At 56.4% G+C, this 13,194-nt stretch overlaps 1 protein-coding gene across 3 annotated transcripts in view; it reads right to left on the bottom strand.

Moving 5' to 3' along the window:
• NACC2 (NACC family member 2) overlaps positions 1-13,194 on the bottom strand; it is a 68,630-nt gene that overhangs the window by 9,820 nt on the left and 45,616 nt on the right. The window lies entirely within an intron of this gene.

Here is a 13,194-nt window from a genome sequence, read left to right as displayed (position 1 = left end):
GGTGACAGGGAAAGGTCCCCAGTCCCAGGCCCTGCACTAGTCAGACGTGGTCTCCGCACAACACTCGCGTGGGGAAGCGTCAGAGCCGCCCCGCCCAGGAGGCCCAGCGTCCGCCAAACCACAGGGAGCAGGCCGGACGATCAGCCCCGCTCTGAGGATGGAGGCTGGGGGTGCTGAGACCCACCTGCTGCTCCAGCCTCCCCCACCCAGGGTCTGGAATCATCTGCTCTGGAGTCAGCCCCAACCCCCGCCAGGGACCCCAGGCCACCCCTCCACCCTGTCCCCTTGGGGCTCAGCCCTTCCTGGAGAGGCACCCGCCAGTATGCGCGGGACAGGGTGGCGTGCTGTGCTTTGGGTCCAGCTGTGGGGGATGCCAGGGCGAGGGCAGAGTTCTCCCAAGTCAGCAGAGCCCCGGGCGAGGCTGCAGCTCAGACCAGAGCAGGAACAGGGTGGGGGGGGATGGGGGGCGCCACGCTGGGGTCACCCTGGGGTCGGGCAGCCCCTCCCACCTGGCAGGTTTGGGGAAGGCTGGGGGCGGGTGGGGGGCAGAGCAGCGGAGAGCAGTCAGAATCTTCCAAACCCGGAATTACCCAGGGTCTCGGGGAGCGCAGGAAAAACAACCCGGATGGTATTTTAAAACATAATTACCCGCTCCCCCCACCAGCCTGCTGTGATTACACGCGTAGACTCGCAGGCTCGAGCAGAGCGCCAACGCTGGCGCCCTGGCATTTACATAAAGAGTGCTCACCAGCAGGAATAATCCCCGTCCACAACCCCTGGTCCCGCGACGCTTCTCCAAACAGCAGAAGTTGTTTGCGCTCCGCACGCCCCCCCGGCCCCAGCCCGGCTCCCCAAGAGCATAGACTGTCAGATCCAGAACAACCAAAAGAGCTTCTTCTATTTCTGCGGTGCCATGTGCCGGGTAGCGCGCCAGCTAAAAATACCCCAAACAGAGCGGCGGCTCATCTGGAAGGGGGCTCCGAACCGCTTCCCGCACCCCGCCCCGCCCCAGCCCCAAATTACCCACTGCGCCTCCTTCTAGGGAGGGGGGCTGACTTGCAAAGAGGTTCTGCGGACCCAGGAGCGCCTCGCACCAGGCACAGTGATGGTGCCCCGCGAGCATCCCTGGTGGCCTTTGGCTGGGTCAGCCCACACCTGATGGCAAGGGGTGGGGTGGAGGCCCCCAGGTGGGCTGTGGGCAGAGACCCTGAGGGTCACACCGAAGTCCCCCTGAGCACCGAGGGACCCAGTGGCCTCTTGCTGCCCCAGGACGGGCCCCTGCGCCATCACCGGCCCTGTTCCTGACCAGCAGCATTGGTTTCCATGATCGCGGGCTCCAAATATTTAGGCGCCGTGAGATTTGGAGAGAAGCACATGAAAGCCATCAGCTGTTTGTCCCGGCGGGTGAGTGACTGCTCTGCAGGTTGCAGAGAGAGTCACAGTCATAAAAGTCTCGGCAGAACTGTCGGGAACAGCAGCTCACCTGGACAGGTGGGCATCGGCGAGCGAGAAAGGCGAAGCTTCCCTCGGACCCTATGGGCCCGAGAGGAGGCACCTGTGTCCACTGGGCGAGTGGTGCCCCCCCACCCAGGCTCTGGCTGGGGATCAAGAGGGTCCCTGCTGTGCCTTCGGGGTCCTGCTGCCCCCCCTCCACCCAACCCGCGGAGAGACCCTGGGCTGAGGAAGGACAGACCCAGACCCTGAGGCCCTGGAGGCGTCAAACCCACAGAGACGGGAAGTGGCCGTGGGGGTGGGACGGGGCGCGCGTGGGCGGGTCTAATGGGGACAGAGCCTCTGTCTGACAACAAAGCCCTGCAGACGGGTGGTGGTAGTGGTTATACAACAGCGAGCGGTGCACCTGAGAGAGGTTTCGCCAGCAAATCCTGTGCGCACTTTTCCACGAGAAAAAGGTGTTTGCTTGTTTTTGTCTTTTTTTTTTTTTTTAGGGCCACACCTGAGGCATATGGAGGTTCCCAGGCTAGGAGTTGAATCAGAGCTATAGCTGCTGAGCTAGACCACAGCTCACAGCAATGACGGAGCCTTAACCCACTGAGCGAAGCCAGGGATCGAACCTGTGTCCTCAGGGATGCTAGTCAGGTTCGCTAACTGCTGATCCACAACAGGACTCCTGTTTTTTTTGGGTTTTTGGTTTTTTTTTAGGGCCACACCCGTGGCATATGGACATTCCCAGACTAGGGGTCTAATCAGAGCTGCAGTGGCCGGCCTACACCACAGCCACAGCCACACCAGATCCAAGCTGCATCTGCGACCTACACCACAGCTCACGGCAATGCCGGATCCTTAACCCACTGAGCGAGGCCAGGGATTGAACCCGGTTCCTCATGGTTCCCAGTCGGATCCGTTTCTGCTGCACCACAATGGGAACTCCCCTGGTTTTTTGTTTTTTGGGTTTTTTTAAAGAATGAATGGGGAGTTCCTGTTGAGGCTCAGTGGTAATGAACCCGACTAGCATCCCTGAGGATGCAGGTTCAAACCCTGGCCCCGCTCAGGGGGTTAAGGATCTGGCATTGCTGTGAGCTGGGGTGTAGGTTGCAGACATGGCTCAGATCCCATGTTGCTGTGGCTGCGGTGCAGGCCAGCAGCTGCAGCTCTGATTTGACTCCTAGCCTGGGAACCTCTATATGCTGTGGGTGCGGCCCTAAAAAGACACACATACACACACACACACACACACACACACACACACACACACGAAGAATGAACGGAGGGCTGGAAACCAGGAGGGCTACGCTGGTCTCGGCCTGAACTTGCTCAGCCTCCTGCCGGTCAGGGACTGGGACTCTGAAGGAGGCGCTGGGCCCTCTCCCTGGGGAACACCCACCTAGACACCCGCCCTCAGGGTGCTGCTGGGTGGGGAGGCCCCAAGGGGGGAACCGCGTCCCTGACCCCACGTGCAGAGTGTGTCCTGGGGAGTCCCCATCAGAGACGCACAGGCGGCCCCCACCCCTGGGAGCCCCATCCCTGTTGTGCGGCCACCAGCAGGTGACCGAGCCACCCTGCGGCTGCAGGGGAGCCCAGCTGAGGTTGGGCAGGGCAGGGAGGGGACAGAGAAGGTGACACCCACGCCACAGGACTGCATGCCATTTGGTAAGACAGCAGAATAAGAAAATGAGCCCCAGGTCCTTAATTATGTAGCAAAATAAACTGAAAACCAGATGGAAAGACAATCACGGCCCCGCCCCGCCCGATTCGGACTCCTGCCAGACACCGCGCCTGCGGCCGCCAGACACACATTCACGGCCCAGAGACAGACCCACGCAGGTGCGTTCGGCTGATCCGTGACAAAGAGGCACAGGTGCCCCCGGGGGAAGTGACAGCTCCCCAACGCCCAGCTCGGGGGCGGGGTCACCCGGAGCCACACGTCCCTGCGCCGCACCCCACGCCCGAGATGGGGACGCACACAGACGGGCTGCGGACCTAAACATAAAACCCCGACGACCAAGCTTTCGGCCTCGTGCCCGCCCAGGGACACACACACACACGCCCCCACGCCCCCAAACCCTCGGAGGAGAAAATCTGAGCTCTCGGGTTCAGCGCAAAGCCCAGACATGACCCCGAAGGCACGATCCCGCAAAGCCCCGAGAGATGAGCTGAGCTTCGCCAAAACGGAGAGCTCCCGTGCGTGAAGGGTGAGCAGACCACCCGCCGCCGCCGGGGACGGTCCACAGGCCCCGCGTCTGACACAGACCGCGTGCGGGAGACCCGCGGCGGACCCTCCAAACTCAACAGAAGGCAAACGAATAACCCGGTTTTAAGGGTGGGAAGGAGACCTGAGTGGACACTTCGCCAGAGAACAGCCGGACGGCAAATTCGCACATGAAATGACACGCAACGTCATTAGCCATCAGAAAAATGCAAATTAAAACCACACCGAGGGAGTCTCCATCGTGGCTCAGCAGAAACGAATCTGCCTAGGATCCACGAGGTTGCGGGTTCCATCCCTGGCCGTGCTCCGTGGGTTAAGGATCCAGTGTTGCTGTGAGCTGTGGGGTAGGTCCCAGATGTGGCTCGGATCCCGCGTTGCTGTGGCTGTGGTGTAGGCCGGCAGCAACAGCTCCGAGTAGACCCCGAGCCTGGGAACCTCCATATGCCTCAGGTGCGGCCCTAAAAAGCAAAAAAAAAAAACCCCAAAAAACAAAAAACCCACACACTGAGGAGTTTCCTCCCTGGTGTCTCAGCAGGTTAGGATGTGGCGTGGTCCCTGCTGTGGCTCTGGTTACAGCTGTGTGGCACGAGTTCGATCCCTGGCCCAGGAACCTCTGCAGGCCGTGGGCTCGAGCAAAAAAAAAAAAAAAAAAACCAAAAACCTCACCACGTGGCGAGAGCTCTGCTCGTGGATGAGGACAGGGCTCTACAGCTCAGCCCCAAGCACTGCACGTGCCGGCGAGGATGCCGGGCCGCGGGAACGCCCGTCCCAGCGGTGAGAACGCAAACTGGCCCAGCCCGCGGGAAACCAGGCAGTGTGTTGTGTCGTGAAGCGGGTGCTTAGCGGATGAGCCAGTAGGTCCCTTCCAGGTATTTGTCCAGAAGAAGAGAGAAGCAAGGACTGGCTGCACCAAACCCCGGACAGAAAATGCCCACTTCAGCCCTGTTCGCCAATGCCCCGGACTGGAAGCAGCCGACGCCCCACGTCAGGGGAAGGGACGGCTGGGTGCCAGCCACACGCCGGGTCACCACGGAGCCACACGGAGGAACGTGCTATTGTTGCACAACTTGGGTGGATCCCAGGGTGGCCGCGCCACGTGGAGGAGCCGGTGTCCTCGTGGGTGGCTCCGTGTGGAGAACACGCGCCAAAGTCACGGGCGTGGGGACGTGGAGCGATCAGGACGGCCAACAGAAGGGGTGGGGTGACCTCAGAGCCGCCGGGAGTAGCTGTGGGGCCCCGGGGGTGGACGGGGCTGTTCTGTGTGGGGGACTCTCCAGCCCCCCCAGCTCCGAGCAGACCCCACTCACGACACACACACCCATGGGTGCACGATCTCGCCCGTACAGCTGCCAGCTCAGTGCCAACCAGACTGGCAGTTCTGAAAGGGCCGCGCTGTGAACACAACTGCGTCAGCGTCCCAGGACCTGTCACCAGGTGGTCCCGCAGGTGTGGTGGCGCCCGGGCGGGAGGGGAAGGGGGGGCACCAGTGGCAGGGGTGGCACTGTGGTCGTCCTTCTGCCTTTTACATGCCAAAGGACAGAAGTGTGGCCGTGACACCACAGATGACAAGATGTACCCCATTTCTGGGGCCTAAAACGCAAGGACACAATGAGCCCTGGGACCAAGGAATCACGGCACGTGGGGAATCACGGCACGTGGGAGCATCACGGCACGTGGGGCATGATGGCACACAGGGAGAATCACGGCACGTGGAGGAATAAGCAGCAGCCAATGTCCAAGCCGGTGAGAAAGACGACTAAAGGTGGAAACAGGAACGAGACCCGGAGCGAGGAGGACCCGTGCACCAGAAAGGGACGCACGGCTGGGCTCGGGGCCCACGGTCAGGACGCTGCAGGCAGAGCCACGGGGGAAGACACGGGCCTGAGGCGCCAGGCCTGGACAGGGCCCCAGAGGGGCTTCTGGGGACGCCTCTGAGAGCCAGCGGAGGCAGTGAGGCCACACCGAGCAGCTTTGCATGGTGTGATCTTCCTAGATTCTTCTTTTGCTTTTCAGGGCTGCACTCGTGGCATCTGGAAGTTCCCAGGCTAGGGGTCAAATCGGAGCCGCGGCTGCGACCTACACCACAGCTCATGGTCACGCTGGATCCTTAACCCACTGCGTGAGGCCAGGGATCGAACCCGCATCCTCATGGACCCCAGTTGGATTCTTCACCGCCGAGCCACGACAGGAACTCCAATCTTCCTAGATTCTTTCAGATAACGAGCACATACTAGCTACACAAAGATAAATGCATTTAGCCTGCAAAATACCCCAGAGACGCACTCTGAGAATGACGGAGTGGCCAGTACTGCTCGGACCCCATTGGCAAGAACAACCCTGAAAGCTCATTGACAGGGACCTACTGTACGGCACAGGGAACCAGCGTCAGCACTGCGCACTACCCTTTAAAGGAAGAGAATCTGAAAAAAGAACAGATGTCATACATTATGTACAACACTTGACACTAACGTGATAGTACAAATCAACTCCATTTCAATTAAAAAATAAATCTGCGTTTAAAAAAAAAGTTGCCTGGGGAGTATCCGTGAGGATGCAGGTTCGATCCCTGGCTCCAGTCAGTGGGTTAAGGATCCAACATTGCCGTGAGCAGTGGTGTAGATCACAGACGTGGCTCAGATCTGGTGTTGCTGCAGCTGTGGTGTAGACCGACAGCGGCAGCTCCAATTCGACCCCACGCCTGGGAACGTCCACATGCGGCAGGTGCAGACCTAAAAAGAAAAAAAAAAAGTTCCCTGGGAGCTCCCCCTGCGGCACAACGGGATCGGAGGTGTCTCTGCAGCGCCAGGGTGCAGGTTCGCGCCCTGGCCCGGTGCAGCGGGTGAAAGGATCGGGTGCTGGTGCAGCCGTGGCACAGGTCACAACGGCGGCTCGGGTCTGACCTCTGGCCCAGGAGCCCCACAGGCTGCAGGGTGGCCAATAAAGAAGACAAAAAGCTGCCTGGACTTTGGGGCCAGGCTGAGGAGGGGGCGCGGCAGCTTTGGGACTGAGCAGAGGAGGTGGTAGGATCAGGTACATGCAGGGACTCGGGGGCCACGCCAGCAGCTGGCACGGGGGTGACTTCCCAACATCCTCCCAACGTATTTGCTTCCCACTAACGGGGTGTGTGTGTGTGTGTGTGTGTGTGTGCACGCACAAGACCAGATGCTGAAAAACTACTGGCAAGAAACGAAAATACAACTGAAGTCAAGACTGCGGCGTCTCACGTCTGTGCGGGACAGACACGGGGCGGCGGTGCTCCAGGGAATGTCCCGCTGTCAGCCGGGACCCGGAAGAGCCGGGGCCGAGGAGTGGGGCACCCCAGGAGGTCACCCCACTGCGGGACAAACCCACGGCCTCACGCGCAGCCTCAAACAGCTCCTGGGACGCCTTTGGCGCCACCCCGCTTAGGGCTTCCACCATGTGCCTTCACACGCTGTCCAGCATGCAATACAAAATTACCAGACAGCTGAGAAACAGAGCCAAATGATTTAAAAAAAAAAAAAAAAACCCTCACCGTTTACAAAAAAGTGAGATCGGAACGCTCGGTGATCTGCAACAGAAAACAGACAGACGCGGCCTCTGCAACATCTCTTGTCCATCTGCGCCAGAAAGGAACACCACGGGGTATTTCTCCAGGATCGACCAAAACAATCGAGTCCCAGAAAGACGACGGGTCGGAGGACGTTCAGCAGAGCCGATGAGAAGACTGGAGAACCTACTGGAAAACGGCGCAGGGCAAAAGATCCAGACCGAAGCCGCGGAAGTGAAAAGAGGGAAAAGCCAGAGCGCAGAAGAGCGTCACCTGGAGCGCGCAGGCGGCGGCGAAGCGTGGCTCGGGAGCACGCAGGGGTGGCGGGTGCACGGGTGCGCCCACCACAGAGGATTCCAAGCTGATCAGACAGGACGGGCCTGGCGCTGGGCGCGGGGGCAGACGAGGACACACGGGCCGGGGCCCAGAACTGAGATGCCCCCACCTGGCACGACTGGGTACCACGGAGGCTAAAGTGATGGAGGCCTGTGTGTGTGTGTGTACTGGGGCGGGGGGGGGGGGGCCTCCCTGAAGGAAGGTCGGAGCCAGGACGCGGCGTGAAATCCCTAAGCCTTCAGAGGAAAAGACACAGCCCTACAACAGGCGTGGAAAGGCAATAAACAGAACAAAACGCCTGAGTAACCTGAAGGAAAGGGGAAAATCGAGAAACCACATGATCGGAGGGAGCGTCGTTGAGATCGCAGAGGAAACCCATGATACCGTAACTCACATGGAATGTACTGGACCAAATATTCCCATTAAAGACGGCGACGGAGTTCCCACTGTGGTGCAGCGGGCTAAGAGTCTGCCCGCAGCGGCTCGGGTTGCTGCAGAGGCAAGGGTTGGATGCCCAGCCCAGTGGCAGTGGGTTAAAGGATCTGCCGTGGAGTTCCCGTCGTGGCGCGGTGGTTAACGAATCCGACTAGGAACCATGAGGTTGCGGGTTCGATCCCTGGCCTCGCTCCGTGGGTTGAGGATCCGGCGTTGCTGTGAGCTGTGGTGTAGGTCGCAGACGCGGCTCGGATCTGGTGCTGCTGTGGCTGTGGCGTCGTCTGGCAGCTGTAGCTCTGATTGGACCCCTAGCCTGGGAACCTCCATATGCTCTAGGTATGGCCGTAAAAAGCAAAAAATAAAATAAAAAATAAAAACGAATAAAAAACAAAGGACCTGGCAATGCCGCAGCTGCAGCTGGGACTCTGCTCTGGCCTGCAACGGCCCTGGGAGCGGCCGTGAGAAAAGCAAAAAAGGTTAAGACTGGATTCAAAAGCAAAACTCAAGAGCTAATCTTGAGCAGGTTTGAAGATGGGGAGGAGATGTGGTGGGTGAACAGGGGGCAGAAGGCGGCCAGGCAGCTCTGCCGACGTGCGACCAGACGGGCCTCGGAGCAAGAGGCTCTCCTGGGCCACAGAGCATCCCACGGCGACAAGAGGGCCGGTTCAAAGGATGAAAAACCCCCGTGCAACCGACAGGCACCCGAATCAAAACCCCGCACTACCCGGCAGAACGAAGAGGAGAGATGCCGCATCTATAAACATACACGGATTTTTCTTTTCTTTTTTTTTTTTTTTGGCTGTGCCTGAGGCACATGGAGGTTCCCCGGCCAGGGCTGACTCATGCCTCAGCAGTGACGCCAGATCCTGAATCCACTGTGCCACAAGGGAACCCCCATATTTGGAGATTTTAACACCCCATGTCTTGAGCCAACATAGGAAGATAAAAACAGGGAGCTCCCGTCGTGGCGCAGCAGAAATCATCGGACTCGTGTCCACGAGGATGAGGGTTCGATCCCTGGCCTCGCTCCGTGGGTTAAGGATCCCACGTTGCCGTGAGCTGTGGTGTAGGTCCCAGATGCGGCTCGGATATGGTGTTGCTGTGGCTGTGGTGTAGACCAGCAGCTGCAGCTCCCATTCGACCCCTAGCCTGGGAACCTCCATATGCTGTGGGTGCAGCCCTAAAAAAACTGAAAGAGTATGCAAGATTTGAGTTAATTACAGGTGCAGTTTATGAGGCTGAATAATGCCTTTTTTTTTTCCCTGCATACAGAACATCTGTTGGGGCACAGTGAGTTTCCACAGATGTCAGAGCAATGAGGTGGTCTGAGAATATTCTGTGACCACGGGAGATTTAACTTGGAAGGTGTAACAAAAAGATGACCAGGAAACCCAAAATGTGTTTAGAAATTTAAGTAACACACCACTACATAACCCAAGGGTCAAGGAAAAAAAAAGTCGCGAAAGCACCAGGAAAAAATATTTTTTTAAATATTTTTTTAAAAAATAAAAAATAAATATTTTTAACAACGTGAAAATGCAAATACGACACATCCCACTGTCTTGGGAAGAATGACGCAGAGCTGACCGGGAAACTCGAAGGGCATTTAAGAGGCTGAGACATCAGTCGATCACAAAAACCAGGAAAAGAACAGCAGATTAGCTCAGAGGAAGGAGAAAGAAACCGAAGTGAAAATGTATATAAGAAGAGGCGACCCTTAAATGATGGGGGCGAGCGGCTGACCCCTGGGCAGCTGAGACTCTACAGGTAACGTTCGCCGCCCGCACAACTTGGCTGTCAGCAAGGAGCCCGCTGCTGAGCAGAAGCCTCACGTATGCAGTCGGTTCACACATAGCTTGCATGTGTATGTATTTCTATTGCTGTTGTTTTGGATGCGCTTGGGGCGTGTGGAAGTCTCCAGGCCAGGGACTGAACCCGAGCCCCAGTAGTGACAATGCCAGATTCTCCAGCGAGCCACCAGGGAACTCCTACTTATACTATATTCTTTTTTTTGGGGGGGGTCTTTTTTTTTAGGTCTGCACCTGTGGCATATGGACGTTCCCCGGCTAAGGGTCAAATCGGAGCCAGAGCTGTGGGCCTACACGACAGCCACAGCCACGCCAGATCCAAGCCGCATCTGTGAGCTGCGTTGTGGCTTGTGGCAACACGGGATCCTTAACTCACTGAGCGAGGTCAGGGATCAAACCTGCATCCTCATGGATACCAGTTGGGTTCTTAACCCACAATGGGAACTCCTATACTCTATTTACCGTATTCCTTTTTTTCTGTACCTGCTGGCCTACACCACAGCTCACGGCAACGCTGGATCCTTAACCCACGGAGCGAGGCCAGGGATTGAACCCGAGTCCTCATGGATACCAGTCAGGTTTGTTACTGCTGAGCCGCAATGGGCACTCCTCTACACTGTATTCTTAAACTACGTCAGAGAAAAGAAAATGTTATTTAAAAAGTCACAAGGAAGCGCCAATACACTGACCGCTTTTCCGGATGGTACAGGCTTACGCCGTCTGCTCCAAGATGCCTCATCCATCGGCATCTCCGTCCACGCTGTGTCTCGTGTGATAGCAAGCACTGCAGCTGCTGTAGGAGTTTCCCGCACTAGACATCAACAAGGAAGGTACGTGACAAAGAAGCCCACGTTTATTTACAGGTGTCGTACTTAGGGAGGAAAAGCTCTCTAAAGTGGATCCATGCGTTTCAAAGGTCAACTGAAAATACAACAGAGAAAAACCCAAAAGCTGGCTCTCTGAAAAGACTCCTCTGTTGGAAAGTCTCTGGCAAGACTGACGCAAGGCTCAAGCGCAGAAAAGACACAAACCACCAGTCCTGAGAACACGACACGACACGACAGCGGATCCTACAGAACGGGGGTCACGGCCAAGGGCCGGAGGCCAAGTCTCTCAGCTGTTTGGGCCACATCGGGGGGCTGCTGTGGCATAGCCTTCATTTTTGCCTTTTTCCTTTTCATTTCATTTTTTTGTCTTTTTGCCTTTTCTAGGGCCACTCCTGCGGCATATGGACGTTCCCAGGCTAGGGGTCTAATCGGAGCTGTAGCAACTGTCCTGCGCCAGAGCCACAGCAACGCGGGATCCGAGCCACATCTGCGACCTACACCACAGCTCACGGCAACGCCGGATCCTTAACCCACTGAGCAAGGGCAGTGATCGAACCCACCAGCTCATGGTTCCTAGTCGGATTCGTTAACCACCGCGCCACAACGGGAACTCCCCTTTTTCCTTTTTAAATACCTCTTTAAAAACAGAAACGCATCCTCAGAGTGTGGCCTGCTGGGGACCAGGCCCTGGGGCAGATCCGCCCAGAGTCAGAGTTTGCCACTTTCTTCCGTAAACTTCAGGATGATACGGTACAACCCCAACGGAGAGGAGTACCGAGGTTCCTTTAAACAAACCAAATCCAGGCGCTCCCGTCATGGCGCAGTGGTGAACGACTCCAACTAGGAACCACGAGGTTGCGGGTTCGATCCCTGGCCTCGCTCAGTGGGTCAAGGATCCGACATGGCTGTGAGCTGTGGTGTAGGTCGCAGACACGGCTCGGATCTGGCGTGGCTGTGGCTGTGGCTGTGGCTGTGGTGCAGGCTGGCGGCTTCAGCTACGATTCGACCCTAAGCCTGGGAACCTCCATATGCCGTGGGTGTGGCCCTAAAAAGACACAAAACAAAAACAAAAAAAACAAAAATAAAAATAAATGAAAATGAAAAACCAAATACAGAACTACCCTATGATCCAGCCATCCCACTCCTGGGCATGCGTCCAGAGAAAACTCTGAATTCGACAAGAGACGGGCACCCCATGGTCACAGCATGGAAACGAGCTACGTGCCCATCGACAGAGGACGGGCGAAGAAGATGTGGTCCATACACGCCACGGAACACGACTCAGCCGCCAAAAAGAAGGAAACCGTGCCATCTGCAGCAACACAGATGCAACAAGAGACGCTCACGCAAGTGGCGTCAGAGAAAGACAAGCACATGGTGCCACTTGTGCGGCATCTAATACGAACGATACAAAAGAACTTACCCACGAAACGGAAAGAGGGCAAAGCCAACCTTGTGGTCGTCAGAGGACCCTCGGCCAGGAGGGATAAACTGGCGTTTGGGATTAATGCGGATTAAGGCATACACACCACGCTGCCGAAAATCCACTCGGGATTTCCCAAGGACCTACATGCGGAGAGAGTCTGAGAAAGACTAGATCCACGTACCTTCACAGCTGACTCGCTTCGCTCTAGATCTGAAGCTTACAACATTACAAGTCAACGATAATCCATTTGCATTGATTCAAAAATAAATTTAAGGAGTTCTTGTCCCGGTTCAGTGGAAACGAATCTGACTAGCATCCATGAGGACGCAGGTTCAAGCCCTGACCTCGCTCCGTGGGTGAAGGATCCGGCATGGCTGGGGCTGTGATGTATGCCGGTGGCTACAAGCTCCAATTTGACCCCTGGCCCGGGGCCCTCCATATGCTATGGGTGTGGCCCTAAAAAGACACACACAAAAATGTTTTTAAACCATTAGGAAGATTTTAAGAGGGTATTAGGAGTAAATTCACACCAATAAATCTGAAAATTAAATAAAGCTGACAAGCTTCTAGAGAACTCACCAACACCGACTTAAGAAGAGAAAGAAATCTAAACTTAGCTAATACAGACAGGAATCTAATACCATCCTGCAAAAAACTCCAGGCCTAAGTGGTTTCACCTGTGAATTAACCGCAAACGTTTAAGATATTGGCTAAACTTATCCTAACGCTTCCAGATCATTTTTTTTAAAAGAAGAAGAGGATAATTCTCAATTCACTTTTTTTTCCTTGGCCACAGCACGCAGACATTCTAGGGCCAGGGATCGAACCCACACCACAGCAGTGACAACACCAGGTCCTTACCCTGCTGAGCCACCAGGGAACTCCAATTCTTATTTTCTTTTAATTAATTAATTACCAATTCAATTTTTTTAAGGGCTGCACCCACAGCATATGGGGGTTCCTAGGCCAGGGGTCAAATCAGAGCGGCAGCCGTCAGCCTATACCACAACCACAGCAACGCCAGATCCTTGACCCACTGAGCGGGGCCAGGGATCGAACCTGCGTCCTCCTGGATACTCGCCAGGTTCCTTACCACTGAGTCACAACGGGGACGCCGCTCTCATTTCATCTTATGAAGCAAGATAGCCTTGCCAACAAAAAGGGAG

Source organism: Sus scrofa, unplaced genomic scaffold (genome assembly GCF_000003025.6).
Source record: "Sus scrofa isolate TJ Tabasco breed Duroc unplaced genomic scaffold, Sscrofa11.1 Contig1206, whole genome shotgun sequence".
Lineage (NCBI taxonomy): Eukaryota > Metazoa > Chordata > Mammalia > Artiodactyla > Suidae > Sus > Sus scrofa.
This window is presented reverse-complemented; position numbering and strand designations above follow the sequence as displayed.